Genomic DNA, 22,610 nt, shown 5'->3' with positions numbered 1-22,610 from the left:
CTGGGCCCCCGGGATACACACTGTCTGATCTCACTGGGCCCCAGGGTTACACACTGTCTGATCTCACTGGGCCCCCGGGATACACACTGTCTGATCTCACTGGGCCCCAGGGTTACACGCAGTCTGATCTCACTGGACTTCCGGGTCACACACTGTCTGATCTCACTGGGCCCCCGGGTTCCACACTGTCTGATCTCACTGGGCCCCCGGATTACACACTGTCTGATCTTACTGGGCCCCCCGGGGATGGGGACGAGGAGCCGAGGGGAGGGGGGAGAGGAGGAGGGGACGGTTACAGGAGGAGGGGAGGGGATCGGTTTCCCAGGACCCCCCATTATCTCCCCCTCGTCTGTCGAACTCCCCGTCTGTCTCCTCCCTCCCCAGTCATTCTGGGGATGTGCCTGTGTCAAGTCTGTGTGCGCGTGTCCGTGTCTCTCTCGCCCTCACCCCCATTCCATGTCTCACCTCCCCCATCGGGACACTCTCCCTCGGCCCCCTCTCTCCCCACCCCGGGACACTCTCCCTCGGCCCCCTCTCTCCCCACCCCGGGACACTCTCAATCGGCCCCCTCTCTTCCCCCCCCCGGGACACTCTCCCTCGGCCCACTCTCCCCCCGGGACACTTCCCCCCGGTGCCGCTCAGCTCCGCTCACTTTCCGCCATCTTGTTTACCTTCACCAACGGCCGACCTCTGGGGATCCTGGACATGCGCAGTGCCGCCTCTCAGCGCGCTCAGGGAAGCGTTGTCCGCCACTGCAATTGGCTGATTGACCTGATTGACAGGCCGCCTACAAATCGCGACCCTGTATCTGCCACTTTCCCCGCCCGCTCCCACAGTCCGAGGCGGGCTCGCTCCGGGTCACGCGGCTGCGATTCGAACTCGCGCCGCCGCTCGCTCAGCACCAGTGACGTCAACAACCCGGCAATAATGAGTGTGTGACGTCAAAACCCCAGCAACGCGAGCTGTGTGACATCAGTAACCTGGCAATGCAGTGTCTGTGACGTCATGTAGCTTGGCGGGGAGGGCACTGAGCCCAGAGGATGGGTAAACTGAGTCTTGCACCAGGGGAGGGCATCAACAACACAGGATGGGCGTATACTGAGCCTGGCAGCAGGGGAGGGCACCGACCCCACAGGATGGGCGTATACCGAGCCTGGCATCAGGGGCGGGCACCGACCCCACAGGTTGGCCGTGTATCTAGCCTGGCAGCAGGGGAGGGCACTGAACCCACAGGATGGTGTACACCGAGCCTGGCACCAGGGGAGGGCACCGACCCCACAGGATGGCCGTGTATCTAGCCTGGCACCAGGGGAGGGCACCGACCCCACAGGATGGCCGTGTATCTAGCCTGGCACCAGGGGAGGGCACAAACCCCACAGGATGGCCGTGTATTGAGCCTGGCACCAGTGGTGGTGGGAGGGGGGGGTAGGGCACCGACCCACAGGATGGGCGTATACCGAGCCTGGCACCAGGGGCTGGGAGGGCACCAGGAAAACCATTGGCCCATTGGTTGTCACGTGTGTGTCCAGCGGGGCGGGAGCTGCGGGTTTTACCATCAGTCACAGGCCCAGATTACCCAGGTGTATCGGTGCTGCATGGCCCATAGGACAGGAACAAGAAGGAGAGAATGTTCTGAAGTTCTATCCTGTACTTACAGTGATGACTTTTGTAAACTCCTTTTAAAGAATATTAGAAGGAGAAGATTAGCACACGGGAACCTCAAACCCAAAGATCACGTCCCTATCTGCCAGAGTCAGTCGATTCATCAAGGTCTGATTATCATCGGCCTTTTACATAAGAACACAAGAAATAGGAGCAGGAGTAGGCCAAATGGCCCCTGGAGCCTGCTCTGCCATTTAATACAATCATGGCTGATCTGATTATAGACTCAGGTCCACTTTCGTGCCCGCTCCCCATAACCCCTTAATCCCTTATCGGTTAAGAAACTGTCTACCTCTGACTTAAATTTATTCAATGTCCCAGCTTCCACAGTTCTCTGAGGCAGCGAATTCCACAGATTTACAACCCTGAGAGAAGAAATTTCTCCTCATCTCAGTTTAAATGGGCGGCCCCTTATTCTAAGATTATGCCCCCAAGTTCTAGTCTCCCCTATCAGTGGAAACATCCTCTCTGCATCCACCTTGTCAAGCCCCCTCATAATCTTATATGTTTCGATAAGATCACCTCTCATTCTTCTGAATTGCAATGAGTATAGGCCCATTCTCCTCAACCTTTCCTCGTAAGTCAACCCCCTCATCTCCGGAATCAACCTAGTGAACCTTCTCGGAACTGCCTCCAAAGCAAGTACATTATTTCGTAAATATGGAAACCAAGGCAGTATTCCAGGTGTGGCCTCACCAATACCCTGTACAACAAGCAAGACTTCCCTGTTTTTATACTCCATCCCCTTTGCAATAAAAGCCAAGATACCATTGGCCTTCCACTTGCTGTACCTGAATACTAACCTTTTGTGTTTCATGCACAAATAACCCAGGTCCCGCTGCACTGCAGCATTTTGCAATTTTTCTCCATTTAAATAATAACTTGCTCTTTGATTTGTTTTGCCAAAGTGCATGACCCTCACTTTCCAACATTATACTTCATCGACCAAATTTTTGCCCACTTAGCCTGTCTATTGTTTTGCAGGTTTTTTGTGTCCTCCTCACACATTGCTTTTTATCACATCTTTGCATCGTCAGCAAACTTGGTTACGTTACACTCGGTCCTTTCTTCCAAGTTGTTAATATAGATTGTAAATAGTTGGGGTCCCAGCGGCACCCCACTAGCTACTGATTGCCAACCGGAGAATGAACCATTTATCCCGACTCTCTGTTTTCTGTTAGCCAATCCTCTATCCATGCTAATATATTACCCCCAACCCCGTGAACTTTTATCTTGCGCAGTAACCTTTTATTTGGCACCTTCTCAAATGCCTTCTGGAAGTCCAAATACACCAAATCCACTGGTTCCCCTTCATCCACCATATTCATTACATCCTCAAAGAATTCCAGCAATTTGTCAAACATGACTTCCCCTTCATAAATCCATGCTGACTCTGCCTGACCGAATTATGCTTTTCCAAATGTCCTGCTACTGCTTCTTTAATAATGGACTCCAACATTTTCCCAACCACAGATGTTAGGCTAACTGGTCTAGTTTCCTGCTTTTTGTCTGCCTCCTTTTTTAAATAGTGGTGTTACATTTGCCGTTTTCCAATCTGCTGGGACCCCCCAGAATCCAGCGAATTTTGGTAAATTATAACCAATGCATCCACTATCCCTGCCATTACTTCTCTTAAGATGCTAGGATGCAAGTCATCAGATCCAGGGGATTTATCCGCCTTTAGTCCCATTATCTTACTTCTTAGTGATTGTGATAAGTTCCTCCCCCGCTATAGCCCCTTGATTATCCACTGTTGGAATATTGCTTTTGTCCTCTACCGTAAAGACTGATACAAAATATTTATTCAGAGTTTCTGCCATCTCCATGTTCCCCATCACTAATTCCCGTTCTCGTCCTCTGAGGGATCAATATTTACTTTAGCCACTCTTTTCCTTTTTATATACCGAAAGAAACTCTTGGTATCTGTTTTTATCTTTTGTGCTAGTTTACTTTCACAGTCTACCTTCCCTTTCTTAATTATTTTTTTTAGTCATTCTTTGCTGGCTTTTAAAAGCTTCCCAATCTTCTGTCCTCCCACTAGTTTTGGCCACTTTGTATGCCCTTGTTTTTAATTGGATACCATCCTTTATTTCTTTCGTTAGCCATGGATGGCTATCTTTTCTTTTACACCCTCAATGGAACTGGAACTGGATTGCAGTGGGACTTTCAGGAGAATATTAAAGATGGGCACCACAGAAATAATTACAATCTGAGCGTCAACATCAGGGCAAATTATTCCCGGGGCATTCATTCATCGTGGGCCACCCCGACCTGTGAGAGGTCACCACCGTGGGTCGGGTGGATAAAAGAGCATACCACTGCAGCTTCCAGAGTGAGCTGCTACAAGTGTGCGACGGCTTCGAGGTGGGCGACTGGATGACATAATCAAAACCCAGATGGCAGTTTGGAGCGTGGGCAGGAACATCGGCGGGATCCAGGTACAGCGGAGGAGCGGGAAGGTCGGGGCGGATGAGCGGTGAGAGATCGTGGCAGAGGTGTGGCGAATGTTTTTGTGGCGGTGGAACGGTGAGAGATCGTGGCGGAGGTGCGGTGAATGAGGGTACAGGGCCCAGACGAGCCGAGAGCCCGGGGACAGCACGGGCCTGCCCACACTGCGATATGTGTGCGCACTAGGTCCTTGTAGCAGAGCAGGTCTCCTGACATCCTGATTAACCCTTGCCGTGTGGTGGCTGGTGTGAGACGGTCACCACACGTTGAAACAATCCAGGCACAGGCATCTTCCACCCTTCAATTGGAGTTCAGGACTGGAATATTGGCTCCTTCATTGAAACATCTGTGAACCCATGTGGAAGCAAGTCATCCTGGTTCCAGGGACCGCCAATGATGATGATGAAGACCATTCTCGGGGAGGTTGCGGGTTTTCCCGGGATTCTGCAGATATTGTGGGAGGCAGATTAGTTCGGTGACAATTGCAGATCCGCCCCGGAATAGACAAAATGATCTGTGACCCTCCTGTGAAGCGCCTGGGGACCTTTTACTGCATTAAAGGCGCTATATAAACACAAGTTGTTGTTGTTGTCCCGCCAATCCCTCTTTTTTCATAGGTAGTCCCTCGGAATCGAGGCAGACTTGCTTCCACTCCTAAAATTAGTTCTTTGGTGGTTGAACAGTCCAATACGAGAGCCACACCCTGTCATAAGTGGGACACATGTTCGTTGGAGGAAGGGGTGGGTGGCACAGATTTATCACACGCTCCTTCCGCTGCCTGTGCCTGACCTCTTCACGCTCACGGCATTGAGATTCGAAGAGCTCAACAACCTCCCGATCCACTTCCTCCACTTCGGGCGGTCTTTGGCCAGGGACTCCCAGGTGTCAGTGGGGATGTTGCACTTTACCAGGGAGGCTTTGAGGGTGTCCTTGTAACGTTTCCCCTGCCCACCTTTGGCTCATTTGCCGTGACGGAGCTCCGCGTAGAGCACTTGCTTTGGGAGTCCCGTGTCTGGCATGCGGACAATGTGGCCTGCCCAGCAGAGCTGGTCGAGTGTGGTCAGTGCTTCAATGCTGGGGATGTTGGCCTGGTCGAGGACGCTAACGTTGGTGCGTCTGTCCTCCCAGGGGATTTGCAGGATCTTGTGGAGACATCGTTGGTGGTATTTCTCCAGCGACTTGAGCTGTCTGCTGTACATGGTCCATGTCTCTGAGCCATACAGGAGGGCGGCTATTACTACAGCCCTGTAGACCATGAGCTCGGTGGTAGGTTTGAGGGCCTGGTCTTCAAACACTCTTTTCCTCAGGCGGCCGAAGGCTGCACTGGCGCACTGGAGGCGGTGTTGGATCTGGTGGTCAATGCCTGCCCTTGTTGATAAGAGACTCCCGAGGTTTGGGGAATGGTCCCCAGTGTCCAGGGCCGCGCCGTGGACCTTGCTGACTGGGGGGCAGTGCTGTGCGGCGGGGACAGGCTGCTGGAGGACCTTTGTCTTACGGATGTTTAGTGTAAGGCCCGAGCTCTCGGCCGCCTCAGTAAATACGTCACAATGTCCTGGAGTGGAACACAGGGGCAAAGGTCGCCGCCCGTTAAACATTCAAATATTTCAACCCAACCGCCAAGCTCCGAGCGCGAGCCTCGCTCAACCCAAATCATGGCCGCAAACCCCGCCTCCTGGCGGCGCTGATTGGCCAGGGGCGGCCCAGTGAGGAGCTCCCGGGTGAAGCGGGTTGGCCGTAGCTCCTGTCACTCAGAGTGAGGGGGCGAGTTTCCGGGGCGGGGCTCTCCCGGGGGAAGCGGATTGGTCGGAGCGCCTGTCACTCAGAGTGAGGGAGGCGGGCTCGGGCTTCAGTGGGACTCGGAGCTCGGGCAGTGTGTTTGGGCCGGGCGCCACTGACGCGGCGCTGGGCCCTTGTGTCGGTGAGTTGGAGCCGGTGGGAGCGGCCGCCTGGTTTTATACCCGTGGGGTGAGGGCTGGGATGAGGGGAGGGGGGATTGAGAAGGAGGGTGATGTGTTGGCTCCAGTCTGTACTATATATAATGTGTTGAATGTTGTTGTGGATTGTTACAGAGGGGAAACACATTGAAATAGTGTTTGCAATGACAGGGTCTGCTGCCCAGTGAGTGAGCCACAGGCCTGGCTGCTGGGTACAGGATGTGCTGCAGAGGGCACAGATCAAATGTTTCATCTATTGGAAGGTAATGCACCTAATTCCGGACCTGCCAAGTCTGTTATTTGGAGTGGGCACCATATAGCGGATCATTTTTAAATTCACAAACCGCAGCCGTGCCTTCAGCTGCCTGGGCCCTGAGCTCTGGATTCTCTCCCTAAACCTCTCCGCCTCTCTACCCCTCTCCTTAAAACCTCCCTCTTTTACCAGCTTTTGGTCACCTGTCTTAATATCTCCTCACGTGGCTCAGTGTTGGCACCGATTTAAGAAGCGGGGTGAAATGAAACTTTGTTTTAAACACAGCGAGTTGTTGTGATCTGGAACTACTTTTGAAGTGTACTTGTGGTTGTAATGTCGGAAACGTGGCCGTCAATCTGCACACGGCAAGCTCCCACCAGCAGCAATGTGTTAGCGACCAAATAATATGTTTTTGTTGATGTTGGTTGAGGGATAAATATTGGCCAGGGACATTGTGGATAACTTCCCCTGCTCTTCAAAATAGTGCCCTGAGATCTTTTACATCCACCTGAGGGGGTAGACGGGGGGCTCGGTTTAAGATTTCATCCGAAAGACGGCACCTCCGACAGTGCAGCGCTCCCTCAGCACTGCATTGGTGTGTCAGCCTAGATTTTGTGCTCAAGGTTCTGGAGCAGGACTTAAACCCATAACCTTCTGAGTCTAAAAAAAACCAAATTGGTAATACAGAAAAATAGACAGGAGGAGTTGGGGGCAGGTCTTGATGCAATTATCTCCCTCCTGTCACTATATGAAGGCACAGTTTTAAGAGGATGACTTCTTTACCCAGAGAGTGTTGAGAATGTGGGATTCGCTGCTGCATGGAGTTGTTGAGGAGAATAGCATAGATGCAATTAAGGGGAAACTAGGTTCTTTATTATTCTTTATTGTCATCCTTTATTATCAGGGTCCCCCCCCCCCCCTTTACCATTCGAGCCTGCTCCCCCATTCAATAAGATCTTGGTTAATCTTCGACCTTAACTCTACTTTCCTGCCCAATCCCCATATCTGTTGATTCCCCAAGAGTCCAAAAATCTATCGGTCTCAGCCTTAAATATACTCAGAGACTCAGCATCCACAGCCCTTTGGGTTAGAGAATTCCAAAGATTCACATCCCTCTCAGTGAAGAAATTCCTCCTCATCTCGGTCTTATATGGCCGACCCCTTATCCTGAGACGATGTCCCCTAGTTCTAGACTCTCCAGACAGGGGAAACAACCTCTCAGCATCTATCCTGTCAGTCCCCCTCAGAATCTTGTGTTTCAATGAGAACACCTCTCTTTCTTCTTAACTCGAGAGATTATGGGCCCAATGTGCATTGGGGAGGGGGGGATAGGATGAGGATGGGGGAGAGGAAGGGGGATAAGAAGGGGGATGGGATGAGGATGGGGATGGGGAGGGGGATGGGATGAGGAGTGGGAATGGTGAGGCAGAGGAAGGATGCAAATAATCCCTATAATATAATGGTGGGTAATCTTAGTCATGGGTTAAAGACGATCTGTGCATGGGATCTTCTGTTTTTTTGAGGGGGCTGTCCTCTATTGGAAGGTGTGTATGTGTGTGCTTAAATTAGACTTGTAGTGTGAAGAATCTGCTCATAACTGGAGTATGGGTAAGAAATGATTGAATCAGCAACGACAGGAAATGATGCTGTATCAGGACTATCTCAGTCACACACTGTCGCTGACTTGTGTCTGACAGTTTCTAGCAGAGGACATGTCATGCTGCAATAATGGTGTGTGTTAATCCCGTAGAAAGAAAGACTATATCGTGTTTTTCACAAGCTCAGGACATCCCAAAGTGCTTTACAGCCAATGGAGTACTTTTGAAGCGTAGTCAGTGTTGTAAAGTAGGAAACGCAGCAGCCAATTTGCGCACAGCAAGATCCCACGAACAGCAATGTGACAATGACCAGCTCATCTGTTTTAGTGATGTTGGTTGAAGGATAAATATTGACCCAGGACACTGAGGTGAACTCCCCTGCTCTTCTTCCCAATAGGAAACATGGTGTTGCCTGACTTTACATTTTATTTACATTTCAGGATATCTTGTGAGCTGGAGGAGGGCAGGAATCTTACTGTGAATCTAATGTTGTTGAAGTTTCAAAAGCTCAGTACTTCTGTTCATAGTTCAGCTGATTCTGCATGTCTTAACTCAGTATGTCCCGGCTCAGTGTGATTGGGACAGTCATGCCGCATACTCTGTGTTGATGCAAAGCAGTTTGAGATTGATGGCGACGGGAGATGTGCAGAGTAACTCTGAAGACCAATAGTTTCCATTGACCGTAGGCCAGGAGAGAGTTTGACTCCACTTCAGCTTTGCACCAGCTGCAACCATTATGAAGTGAAGTTAAAACAGTTGGTCCAGCTAAGAATTTATTTTAAAATTCACATTTAATCTTTCTAATTTTAACAGAGCCCCGACTCTGCTGTCAGCACCTAGAATCATAGAAACACACAGCACGGGAGGAGGCCATTCGGCCCATCGTGCCTGTGTTGGCTCTTTGAAAGAGCTGTCCCATTAGTCTCACTCCCTTGCTCTTACCCCAGAGCCCTGTGAATGTCTCCTAGTCAACTATTTATCCAATTCTCTATTGAATCTGCTTCCACACACCCTTTCAGGCAGGGCACTCCAGATCACCATAACTCACTGTGTAAAAATGTATCCGCTCATTTATCCCCTGGATTTTTTTTTTGCCATTTGCCAATTATCTCGAGATCTCTGAGTTTCAATCTCAGGAAAAAATGAAGACAATCCTACATTCTCTGAGGAAGAAGAAAACCTTTTTAAGATTTTAAGTTTAAGCTCGAAGAGAGCATCTCCGAAATGAAGGTGAATTCTCAGTGGGCCGATATGGGCTGTGCCTGTACGGGTAGCGTGTTATGCACCCCATGCCCGGCTAACAGAACTCTATCCCTGTGCATTTTCGGCAGCTTGGCTTGGTGTTTATTAAGCATTACGGCTAAAGAGATCAAGGGGTATGGAGAGAAACCAGGAATGGGATACTGAAGTTGCATGATCAGCCATGATCATATTGAATGGTGGTGCAGGCTCAAAGGGCCGAATGGCCTACTCTTGCATCTATGTTTCTATGTGCTGATGACCTGTGATAGTTTTGCTTCCTTTTTTAACAAACTCTCTCTGTCTTCACAGGAACAGTCGAATCAGTCGCAGAACCTCATCGACTCTGAATTTTCGACATTGCGCAATATTTTGGATGAAAAGGAACAGAATTTGATCGAAGAACTGAATGAGGAAAAGATGATATTTTATTCGGAATGGAGATAAATCTGCGAGAAATCCGAGACCATTCACGATAAGCTTTCCTTGTTGTATATAAATAACCTGAACTTGGGGATAGAAAGTACAATTTTGAAGTTTGCAGGTGATACAAAACTTGGCAACGTAGTGAATAGTGAGCAGGATAGTAGCAGACTTCAGGAGGACATAGACAGACTGGAGAAATGGGCAGATACAGTTTAATGCGGATGAGTGTGAAGTGATGCACTTTGGGGCAAACAACATGGAGAGGCATTGTAATCTAAATAGTGCTATTTTGTGGGTTGTGAAAGAACAGAAGGAACTGGGGTAAATGTTCACAAACCTTTGAAGGTGGCAGGGCAAGTTGATAAGACAGTGAAGAAAGCTTGTGGGATACTTGGCTTTGTAAACGGGGCATTGAATTCAATACAAGGAAGTCATGCTGAACCTTTACACATCACTGGTTAGGCCTCAGGGCAGTGGAAGCAGATTCCATCGGGACGTTCAAAGGGCAATTGGACATGTAGTTGGAGAGAACTAATTTTCAGGGTTATGGGGAGAGGATTGGGTGTGGGAATAAATTGGACAGCTCTTTCACAGGATCAACAGCTTTAATCTCCTCGGTGTCTTTGACATCCAGGCCCACATCACATTCCTGCTGTCTACTCTGCTGTGCCTGAATATATGTTTTTCCTTTAATTTACTTTTTAAAAAAAAAATTCATTTCACTGAGTTGTGGAAATCTGGAAGTCCCTCCCTTTAAAAGACTGAATGCGAGGATCAAACCATTCACCATTTTCCAGACTGAGATGGGTAGATTGTTGTTGGTGAAGGGCATCAAGGGATATGGAGCAGAAGTGGGTAAATGCAGTTGAGGTACAGATCGAACTGAATGGTGGAACAGGCTCCTTCTGTCCCTGTGCACCATCCTCTGCAGTCAGCCATGTTTATAATATTCCCACAACACTGGAGTTCCTGAGTGCTGCAGTAACCTCGTGTTTTGGAATTGCTGATTCCGAATGCATTCAGCATTCACGTCTATACAGCTTACTGTAGATGTTCCATCTTTTGGCCCCTAGTTTACCCTTGTTAATGTTACCTGGTTCTTGTATATCACCCACCTGCTGTCTAGATTCCACTCTGTAATCAATGTCATGTGGATCACCTTTCCTCCTGGCCTTCTCCCTCCTCCAATGTAAATGCTTCTTGCAGCTACTTCAACGTTCCTGACCAGTTCCATTGTTTTTATTTGGTTATATCTCTCCCATTTTTTCTCAGAAGAACACCACCATTTACTTTTCGAAGTCCCAGTATTATTTTAGCCGCAGGTTGACAGTTATTCATATTTGAAATATTCTTTGCAAACATCTTTTTCACCAAAAACTGTTAGTATAACAAAGGAAATTGCCTTGATTTTTCGAAGCCATTCTTGCATGGGAAGCTTGAGTCCTTGCAGGATTTCTTACACTGTCATTTAGCCCTTCCTGCTGCTCCTCCAGTACCTTTTGTCATATATCTTCAATATGCACAGACCTATCTCTCGGTAACCAATTCATCATCATTACCACACTCATCACCCACCTCCCTACAGCCAGAATCTCCCTGCACCTCACCAACTGCATCTTTGTCCTAACAATGTTCTCTGGCTTCTGAACTACTTCCTCCATGACTTGGTCTTCTGCATTAGGAGTTAGTGCATGATCTATTTGAACGGAGAGCCTTTCCTGTTTTCTTACATAACCCGTAAAATGTAGAAATTGTGTTTTTGATTCCAAAGTCTAAATGGTTAATGTGAACAGCAGTGGTCCCAGCCCTGATCCTTGTGGAAGACCATTATTCATTATTATACTTTTTGTTTCTAGACATTCTATTTTCTCCTTTAGTAGGGATTCCATTATTTCTCCTGCCACCGATGTGAAGCTAACTAGTCTGTAATTACCTAGACATGTTCTATTCTCCTCCTTAAATATAGGTACTCCGTTAGCTGTTCGCCAGTCCTCTGGCAATACACCTTTTTCTGAAGAATTTTTAAATATGTGCAGTAATGCCTCTGATATCTCTTAGATTCTTTTAAAATACATGGATGCAGAGGTTTTATCCTGAGTTTGATTAGTTTATTTAATGTATCCCCTTTCTTTATTTTAAATGCACTTCTCATTACTCATGTCATGTCCACCTGTTTTATCTAAATACCGAAGTGAAATAATGATTTAATATTTCTGCCATCTCGCTATCGTTACTCGTGGCATTGCCTGTCTATCCTTTAATGGCCCTATTCCCATCCCAACCTTCCTTTTCCTATTATCTTCCTGTAAAATATTTAATTTTGTTTTATGTTCCTTGATAATTTCATTTCATATTTCCTCTTTGCCTTCCTAATTTTTTTTTTACTTCTCTCCTGATCCCTTTGTATTCTCCCTTATCATGCCCTACCCTGTTGTTTATCTACTTAATGTATGCCTCTTTCCTTACCCTCAATTGGTCAAATCACTTTCAATCACCTGACACCCCAAATCCTTTCCACCATCTACAAGGTACAAGTCAGGAATGTGATGGAATACTCTCCACATGCCTGGATGAGTGCAGCTCCAGCACCACTCAAGATGCTCGACACCATTCAGGACAAAGCAGCCGCTTGATTGGTACCCCACCCACCACCTTCATCATTCACTCCCTTCACCACTTTCGCACTGTGGCTGCTATAGGGAGGGAGGAACTATCGCTGAAGAAGTAGCACTCGGTAAAATAATGGGACCTGATGGCTTGCAGTGTGGGGTCCTAAAAGAAGTGGCTGCAGAGATAGTGGATGCATTGGTTGTAATCTACCAAAATTGCCTGGATTCTGGGGAGGTCCCAACGGATTGGAAAACCACAAATCTAACATCCTTATTTAAAAAAGGAGACAGACAAAAAGCAGGAAATATAGACCAGTTAGCCTAACATCTGGAGTTGGGAAAATGTTGGAGTCCATTATTAAGCAAGCAGTAGCAGGACATTTGGAAAAGCATAAATTCAATCAAGTAGAGTCAGCATGGGTTTATGAAAGGGAAATCATGTTTGACAAATTTGCTGGTGTTCTTTGAGGATGTAACGAGCAGGGTGGATAAGGGGGAACCAGTGGATGTGGTGTATTTGGATTTCCAGAAGGCATTTGATAACGTGTCACATAAAAGGTTACTGCACAAGATAGAAGTTCCCGGGGTTATCATGGATTGAGGATTGGCTAACGAACAGAAAACAGAGAGTCGGAATAAACGGGTCATTTTCCGGTTGGCAAACGGTAACTAGTGGGGTGCTGCAGGGATCGGTGCTGGGGCCTCAACTATTTATAATCTATATTAATGACTTGAATGAAGGGACCGAATGCAATGTGGCCAATTTGCTGATGATGCAAAGAAGGATGGGAGAGCAAATTGTGAAGAGGACACAAGAAATCTACAAAGGGATATAGACAGGCTGAGTGAGTGGGCAAAAATTTTGCAGATGGAATACAATGTGGCACAATGTGAGGCAGAAAAAATAGAAAAGCAATTACAATTTAAATGGAGAAAAATTGCAGAGTGCTGCAGTACAGAGGGACCTGGGGGTCCTTGTGCATGAAACACAAAGTTACTATGCAGATACAGCAAGTAATCAGGAAGGCAAATGAAATGTTGGTCTTTATTGCCATGGGGACAGAGTATAAAAGCAGAGAAGTCCTGCTACAACTGTACAGGGTATTAATGAGGCCACACCTGGAGTACTGCATACAGTTTTGGTCTCTGTATTTAAGGATATACTTGCATTGGAGACTGTTCAGAGAAGGTTCACTAGGTTGATTCTGGAGATGACGGGGTTGACTTATGAAGGTAGGTTGGGCCTATACCCATTGGAGTTTAGAAGAATGAGAGGTGATCTTATCGAAACATATGATATGAAGGGGGCTCGACAAGGTGGATGCAGAGAGGATATTTCCACTCATAGGGGAAACTAAAACTAGGGGACATAGTCTTAGAATAAGGGGCCACCCATTTAAAACTGAGATAGAAACATAGAAACATAGAAAATAGGTGCAGGAGCAGGCCATTCAGCCCTTCTAGCCTGCACCGCCATTCAATGAGTTCATGGCTGAACATGAAACTTCAGTACCCACTTCCTGTTTTCACGCCATACCCCTTGATCCCCCGAGTAGTAAGGACTTCATCTAACTCCCTTTTGAATATATTTAGTGAATTGGCCTCAACTACTTCCTGTGGTAGAGAATTCCACAGGTTCACCACTCTCTGGGTGAAGAAGTTTCTCCTTATCTCGGTCCTAAATGGCTTACCCCTTATCCTTAGACTGTGACCCCTGGTTCTGGACTTCCCCAACATTGGGAACATTCTTCCTGCATCCAACCTGTCCAAACCCGTCAGAATTTTAAACGTTTCTATGAGGTCCCCTCTCACTCTTCTGAACTCCAGTGAATACAAGCCCAGTTGATCCAGTCTTTCTTGATAGGTCAGTCCCACCATCCCGGGAATCAGTCTGGTGAATCTTCGCTGCACTCCCTCAATAGCAAGTATGTCCTTCCTCAAGTTAGGAGACCAAAACTGTACACAATACTCCAGGTGTGGCCTCACCAAGGCCCTGTACAACTGTAGCAACACCTCCCTGCCCCTGTACTCAAATCCCCTCGCTATGAAGGCCAACATGCCATTTGCTTTCTTAACCGCCTGCTGTACCTGCATGCCAACCTTCAATGACTGATGTACCATGACACCCAGGTCTCGTTGCACCTTCCCTTTTCCTAATCTGTCACCATTCAGATAATAGTCTGTCTCTCTGTTTTTACCACCAAAATGGATAACCTCACATTTATCCACATTATACTTCATCTGCCACGCATTTGCCCACTCACCTAACCTATCCAAGGCACTCTGCAGCCTCATAGCATCCTCCTCGCAGCTCACACTGCCACCCAACTTAGTGTCATCCGCAAATTTGGAGATACTACATTTAATCCCCTCGTCTAAATCATTAATGTACAATGTAAACAGCTGGGGCCCCAGCACAGAACCCTGCGGTACCCCACTAGTCACTGCCTACCATTCCGAAAAGTACCCATTTACTCCTACTCTTTGCTTCCTGTCTGACAACCAGTTCTCAATCCACGTCAGCACACTACCCCCAATCCCATGTGCTTTAACTTTGCACATTAATCTCCTGTGTGGGACCTTGTCGAAAGCCTTCTGAAAGTCCAAATATACCACATCAACTGGTACTCCTTTTTCCACTTTATTGGAAACATCCTCAAAAAATTCCAGAAGATTTGTCAAGCATGATCTCCCTTTCACAAATCCATGCTGACTTGGACCTATCATGTCACCATTTTCCAAATGCGCTGCTATGACATCCTTAATAATTGATTCCATCATTTTACCCACTAATGAGGTCAGGCTGACCGGTCTATAATTCCCTGCTTTCTCTCTCCCTCCTTTTTTAAAAAGTGGGGTTACATTGGCTACCCTCCACTCGATAGGAACTGATCCAGAGTCAATGGAATGTTGGAAAATGACTGTCAATGCATCCGCTATTTCCAAGGCCACCTCCTTAAGTACTCTGGGATGCAGTCCATCAGGCCCTGGGGATTTATCGGCCTTCAATCCCATCAATTTCCCCAACACAATTTCCCGACTAATAAAGATTTCCCTCAGTTCCTCCTCCTTAATAGACCCTCTGACCACTTTTATATCCGGAAGGTTGTTTGTGTCCTCCTTAGTGAATACTGAACCAAAGTACTTGTTCAATTGGTCTGCCATTTCTTTGTTCCCCGTTATGACTTCCCCTGATTCTGACTGCAGGGGACCTACGTTTGTCTTTACTAACCTTTTTCTCTTTACATACCTATAGAAACTTTTGCAATCCGCCTTAATGTTCCCTGCAAGCTTCTTCTCGTACTCCATTTTCCCTGCCCTAATCAAACCCTTTGTCCTCCTCTGCTGAGTTCTAAATTTCTCCCAGTCCCCAGGTTCGCTGCTATTTCTGGCCAATTTGTATGCCATTTCCTTGGCTTTAATACTATCCCTGATTTCCCTAGATAGCCACGGTTGAGCCACCTTCCCTTTTTTATTTTTACGCCAGACAGGAATGTACAATTGTTGTAATTCATCCATGCGGTCTCTAAATGTCTGCCATTGCCCATCCACAGTCAACCCCTTAAGTATCATTAGCCAATCTATCTTAGCCAATTCATGCCTCATACCTTCAAAGTTACCCTTCTTTAAGTTCTGGACCATGGTCTCTGAATTAACTGTTTCATTCTCCATCCTAATGCAGAATTCCACCATATTATGGTCACTCTTCCCCAAGGGGCCTCGCACAATGAGATTGCTAATTAATCCTCTCATTACACAACACCCAGTCTAAGATGGCCTCCCCCCTAGTTGGTTCCTCGACATATTGGTCTAGAAAACCATCCCTTATGCATTCCAGGAAATCCTCCTCCTCCGTATTGCTTCCAGTTTGGCTAGCCCAATCTATGTGCATATTAAAGTCACCCATTATAACTGCTGCACCTTTATTGCATGCACTCCTAATTTCCTGTTTGATGCCCTCCCCAACATCACTACTACTGTTTGGAGGTCTGTACACAACTCCCACTAACGATTTTTGCCCTTTAGTGTTCTGCAGCTCTACCCATATAGATTCCACATCATCCAAGCTAATGTCTTTCCTAACTATTGCATTAATCTCCTCTTTAACCAGCAATGCTACCCCACCTCCTTTTCCTTTTATTCTATCCTTCCTGAATGTTGAATACCCCTGGATGTTGAGTTCCCAGCCCTGATCATCCTGGAGCCACGTCTCCGTAATCCCAATCACATCATATTTGTTAACATCTATTTGCACAGTTAATTCATCCACCTTATTGCGGATACTCCTTGCATTAAGACACAAAGCCTTCAGGCTTGCTTTTTTAACACCCTTTGTCCTTTTAGAATTTTGCTGTACAGTGGCCCTTTTTGTTCTTTGCCTTGGGTTTCTCTGCCCTCCACTTTTCCTCATCTCCTTTCTGTCTTTTGCTTTTGCCTCATTTTTGTCTCCCTCTGTCTCCCTGTATAGGTTCCCATCCCCCTGCAATATTAGTTTAACTCCTCCCCAACAGCACTAGCAAACACTCCCCCTAGGACATTGGTTCCGGACCTGCCCAGGTGCAGACCGTCCGGTTTGTACTGGTCCCACCTCCCCCAGAACCGGTTCCAATGCCCCAAGAATTTGAATCCCTCCCTGCTGCACCACTGCTCAAGCCATGTATTCATCTGCGCTATCCTGCGATTCCTACTCTGACTAGCACGTGGCACTGGTTGCAATCCCGAGATTACTACTTTTGAGGTCCGACTTTTTAATTTAGCTCCTAGCTCCTTAAATTCTTTTCGTAGGACCTCATCCCTTTTTTTACCTATGTCGTTGGTACCAATGTGCACCACGACAACTGGCTGTTCTCCCTCCCATTTCAGAATGTCCTGCACCCGCTCCGAGACATCCTTGACCCTTGCACCAGGGAGGCAACATACCATCCTGGAGTCTTGGTTGCGTCCGCAGAAACGCCTATCTATTCCCCTCACCATCGAATCCCCTATCACTATCGCGCTCCCACTCTTTTTCCTGCCCTCCTTTGCAGCAGAGCCACCTACGGTGCCATGAACTTGGCTGCTGCTGCCCTCCCCCGATGAGTCATCCTCCCCAACAGTACTCAAAGCAGTGTATCTGTTTTGCAGGGGGATGACCACAGGGGACCCCTGCACTATCTTTCTTGCACTGCTCTTCCTGCTGGTCTTCCATTCCCTATCTGGCTGTGGACCCTTCTCCTGCGGTAAGACCAACTCACTACACGTGATACTCACGTCATTCTCAGCATCGTGGATGCTCCAGAGTGAATCCACCCTCAGCTCCAATTCTGCAACGCGGACCGTCAAGAGCTCGAGGCGGATACACTTCCTACACACAGATGAGGAGGAATTTCTTCTGAGGGTTGTAAATCTGTGGAATTCTCCGTCCCAGAGAGCTGTAGAGACTGGGTCATTGAATATATTTAAGGCCCTGAACAAGGGACTGCACAAAGTCGCGCGCTGCGGCTCAGACAATCAACGGTGCAAGTCCCGCCCCTCGGGCTCCCTGATTGTGGGTTGGAGGACCCGCCGGATCGCTGCTCCAGGCCGCCCCGCTCGCTCCCCATTGGTCGGAAGCTCCCGTCAATCAGGCCATGGGCCCGTGTCACGTGTCCTGCGAGCGCGTTCCGCCAAACTGGTGGAAACTGGTCTCGGGACCCGGATGTGCGTACTCTCAGGTTTGGATTTCCCTTTATTCTCTCCCTATCTCCCTCCTCCCTCCTCCCCCCCCGCGCAATTCTCTACCCAATCGGAGCGGAGAAAACTCCGATTGCGGCTCTTAAACGGACACAAACGCCTTTCCCCGGAAGGCCCCATGCCGACTCCGTGCCACAGGATCCGAGTGTGGGGGGAGGGGGCGGTTAGTGTCCTCTGGGCATGCGCGGTTATTTCCATTGCGACCGAGAGGGAGGCGCTGTGCCGGACACGGTTCCCGGGGCGCAGGCGTGGACTCTGGGCTGTCAATCACCCATCAGGCAGTGCGACTGCTGGTGAGACCTGTGACGACATAGAATCCCAGACATTTACAGCACAGGAGGAGGCCATTCGGCCCATCGTGTCCCTGCCAGCCGGCACAGAGCTCTCTGGCCTAATCCCACTTTACAGCTCTTGGTCTGTAGCCCTGTAGGTAACGGCACAAAAAAGAAAGACTTACATTTATACAGCGCCTTTCACGACGATTGGCATCTCAAAGTTCTTTACAGAGAACGAAGTACTGTTGGAGCATAGTCACTGTTGCAATGTGGGAAACGCGGTGGCTAATTTGAGCACAGCAAGCTGCCACAAACAGCAATGTGATAATGACCAGATAAACTATTTTTGTTATGTTGATTGAGGGATAAATATTGGCCAGGACACCAGGGATAACTCCCCTGCTCTTCTTCGAAATAGTGCCAATGGATCTTTTACGTCCACCAGAGAGAGAGCAGACGGGGCCTCGGTTTAATGTCTCATCCGAAAGTCGGCTCCTCTCCCTCAGCACGACACTGGTGTGTCAGCCTAGATTTTTTTTTGTGCTCAAGTCTCTGGAGTGGGACTTGAACTCACAACCTTCTGTCTCAGATGAGAGTGCTACCCATTGAGCCACAGCTGATCCCTCTGCTAAGGGACATAGGTCCTTGCTATCCACTCTATCCAGGCCCTCATAATTTTATACACCTCATTTAGGTCTCCCCTCTAATCCTTCTACCAATTACTTTAATTCTCTGCCCCCTGAGTTATTGACCATTCTGCTAAAGCAAACAGGTCCTTCCTATCCACTCTATCTTGGCCCCTCAAGTGCACATCCAGGTACTTTTAAATGCTATGAGGGTTTCTGCCTCTACCACCCTTTCAGGCAGTGAGTTCCAGACTCCCACCATCCTCTGGGTGAAAAAATCATCTCAAATCCCATCTACACCTTCGACCAATTACTTTAAATCTATGCCCCCCAGTTATTGACCCTGCTACTAAGAGAAATAGGTCCTTCCTATCCACTCTATCTTGGCCGCTCATAATTTTATACACCTCAATGAGGTCTCCCCTCTGTTCCAAAGAAAACAACCCCAGCCTATCCAATCTGTCCTCATAGATAAAATTCTCCAGTCCAGGCAACATCCAAGTAAATCTTTGTACCCTCTCTGGTGCAATCACATCTTTCCTGCAATGTGGTGACCAGAACTGCACACAGTACTCTAGCTGTGGCCTAACTAGAACCCAGCCAGTCAGCACCTTCAGGGGAGGAGAGGGAGGGGAACCAGTGAGTGCAGAACTGAACCCAGTCAGAGTCAGCACCTTCAGGGTCAGAGAGGGAGGGGAACCAGTGAGTGTAGAACTGAACCCAGCCAGAGTCAGCACCTTCAGCAAGAAGGAAAAAATGTTGGAGATGATGTAATGGGTTTGGATTTCAGCATGGGGAGTAGGGATAGTGTGTGTGACGGGGATTTACAGCTGTGGAGACACCAGAGAGGAATGTGTGTACCATAGAAACTAGAATTGACTGTTCTGAATTTCTATCCTGTCCTTAGTGATGACTCTTGTAAACTCCTTTTACAGGGGATTAGAAAGGGAAGATTTGTAGATGGGAAACTCACACCAAACATCACCAAGATCTGACAGTCACTCGATCCACCGCAACATGAATATCATCGGCCTCTGAATGCGGAAAGAGAAATGTTTGTCTGATCTGTCTGCGGGAAAAGATTTCAAACATCAGTGTGATTGAAAAAGTACCGAGACACACACACCCGAGTGAGTGTTCCTGTGCAGACTGTGGAAAGAGCTTTAACCAGTTACAGCCTGAAAAAACATCGCACCATTCACAGCGGGGAGAAACTGTACATATGTTCTGTGTGTGGACCAGGCTTCAACTGATCATTCAATCTGGAGAAACACAAGGACACCCGCACCATGGAGAATCCGTGGAAATGTAGGGACTGTGGAAAGGGATTCCGTTCCCCGTCCCTGCTGGAAATTCATCGACGCAGTCACACTGGGGAGAGGCCGTACACCTGCTCTGTGTGTGGGAAGGGATTTACTATTTCATCCAACCTCATTGAACACCAGCGAGTTCACACCGGGGAGAGGCCATTCACCTGCTCAGAGTGTGGGAAGAGATTCACTTGTTCATCTCACCTCACTCATCACAAACGAATTCACACTGGAGAGAGACCGTTCATCTGCTGTGTGTGTGGGAAAGGATTCATGAAATCATCTCACCACCTGAGACACCTGCGTTTTCACACTGACGAGAGACCGTTTACCTGCTCCGTGTGTGGGAAGGGATTCACAAATTCATCCAACCTTCTGGCTCTCCAGCGTATCCACACTGGGGAGAGGCCGTTTACCTGCTCTGAGTGTGGGAAGGGATTCAGTTAGTCATCCAGTCTGCTGAGACACCGAGTTCACACTGGGGAGAGGCCGTTCACCTGCTGTGTGTGTGGGAAGGGATTCACTCAGTCATGCAATCTCACTGCACACCAAGTTGTTCACACCAATAGGAGACCATTTAAATGTTATGACTGTGAAGAGCTTTAAAAGCAGAAGTGATCTGAGGAAACACCAACGTACCCACACTGGGGAGAGGCCGTTCACCTGCTCTGAGTGTGGGAAGGGATTCACTGCCCCATCCCACCTGCTGAAACACCAGTGAGTTCACAAGTGACTGCAGGGATTGGATTCTGCTGTGAATCACATCGGGACTGAACCGTGTTCATTCTGACAGTTGGGCTGTGTTTCTCCTGTAACTGGGCTGGAATTTTATTTTCTGGATATCTGACAAATAAATCAGCTTTGGTTCCAACACAGTGTGTCGATTCCTTGATTTCTCCAATATAAGAGGAGACTAATTGATATCCTGTTACCGACTGTTCCTTTTTTGGAACTTTTCTCCATTTAACAAAGACCTGTCCTTATGTGGCACCTTACCTGACCTCAGGATGTCCCAAAGTGCCAATGAGGTACAAAAACATCAAAGTACATTTGAAGTGCATTCACTGTTGCAATGTAGGAAATGCGGCAGACAATTTGCACACAGCAAGCTCTCACAAACAGCAATGTGATACTGGTCAGATAATCTGTTTTAGTGATATTGATTGAAGGCTGATGGGGCCTCGGTTCAGCGATTCATCCGAAAGATGGCAACACTGACAGTGCAGCAATCCCTCAGTACTGCATTGGAATGTCAGCCGAGATTTTGTGCTCAAGTCTCTACAGGTGGACTTGAACCCACAACCTACTGACTCGGAGACAAAACTGCTACCGCTGAGCCACGACTGACACTCGATCATTACTTGTGATTATTTTAATTCTCATACCTTCGGTTACTCTCATGGACAAACCGCAGCTCGCCATACCTTCCAGAGTGTCTCTCCTAGCCTTGGTATCCAGAGAAGGTATTGGTAACATGTCCATGTACCTGCCTGGAAGTGTTTGATGGGACAATGTAGAGGGAGCTTTACTCTGTATCTAACCCGTGCTGTACCTGACTGGAGAGTGTTTATGGCGGACACTAGGTGCTCAGAATACCCCATTCCCCGCCACAGACATCCATCACCTCGATGAGAACATCAGTTAACCCAAAGATAAGAGAAACCCATCAGTTCCTCCCCCGGACACAGATCTGGAGGGACAGTGAGTGTCCCGAACATTGTTGTACAGTGTGCTCGATAGTTCCTCCCATGGTCTGAGCCTTTTGGTGATGATTTGAATTTGATGCCCTCGAATTACTGACTCATCGACTGGTGGAAATAGTTTATCCTCATTTACCTGATCAAACTTTGAACACCTCCCTCAGATCTCCAATTACCCTTTGTTCTAATGAAAAGAGCCCCAGTTTCTCCAATCTCCCCTGATAACTAAAGCCTTTCTTCCCTGGTATCATCTCAGTGAATCTCTCTGCACCCTCTCCATGGCCTCGACATCCTTCCTGGTGTAAGATCCCCAAAACCGGACAATATTCGAACTTCAGCCTAACCAATGATTTGTGCAGGTTTACATGCCCTCTGCCCTTTTGTACTCCACACCCCTATTTATAAAACCTAGGACCCCATGTGCTGTTTAACCACTTTATCAACATAAAATGGCTAAAATACATTGACTTTAACTTAAATGTGCATCATGGGAAAGAGAAGTTTAGTCTGAGTTAGAAACTCACAATCGATTCACTGCAGACAGGTCACCATGGCAACACTGATCAGACATTCCATTCACTGAACCCACTGTTGCAATCTGTAATCAGATCGGGGGAAAGAACAGAGTTTGTCTGTCAGTAACCACAATGTAAGCTCAAACCAGAGTGAGTAACACAATAGATTCGATTATAATGTGTGATGTTGATACCTATAATTGTGGAACTATAAGAAATAACAACTAACAGCAGGCAGGAGAGTTTAGGGATATTGAGAAAATTACTGAAGAAAAGTAACTGCTGGGAACCAGGGAAAGTGAC

General features: G+C 47.7%; 2 protein-coding genes and 1 pseudogene across 2 annotated transcripts in view; 2 read left to right on the top strand and 1 right to left on the bottom strand.

Moving 5' to 3' along the window:
• Positions 1 to 22,610, top strand: part of LOC139247642 (zinc finger protein 664-like) — a 334,128-nt gene that overhangs the window by 296,907 nt on the left and 14,611 nt on the right. The window lies entirely within an intron of this gene.
• The window catches only part of LOC139247647 (zinc finger protein 585A-like), a 75,504-nt gene that overhangs the window by 39,249 nt on the left and 13,645 nt on the right, over positions 1 to 22,610 (bottom strand). The gene's annotated exons all lie outside the window — the stretch shown is intronic.
• On the top strand, positions 6,152 to 20,963 carry LOC139247640 (zinc finger protein 664-like; annotated as a pseudogene).

Source organism: Pristiophorus japonicus, unplaced genomic scaffold, assembly GCF_044704955.1.
Source record: "Pristiophorus japonicus isolate sPriJap1 unplaced genomic scaffold, sPriJap1.hap1 HAP1_SCAFFOLD_278, whole genome shotgun sequence".
Classification (NCBI taxonomy): Eukaryota; Metazoa; Chordata; class Chondrichthyes; family Pristiophoridae; genus Pristiophorus; species Pristiophorus japonicus.
The sequence above is the reverse complement of the archived record's forward strand: the minus strand, read 5'-3'. Positions and strand labels throughout refer to the sequence as shown.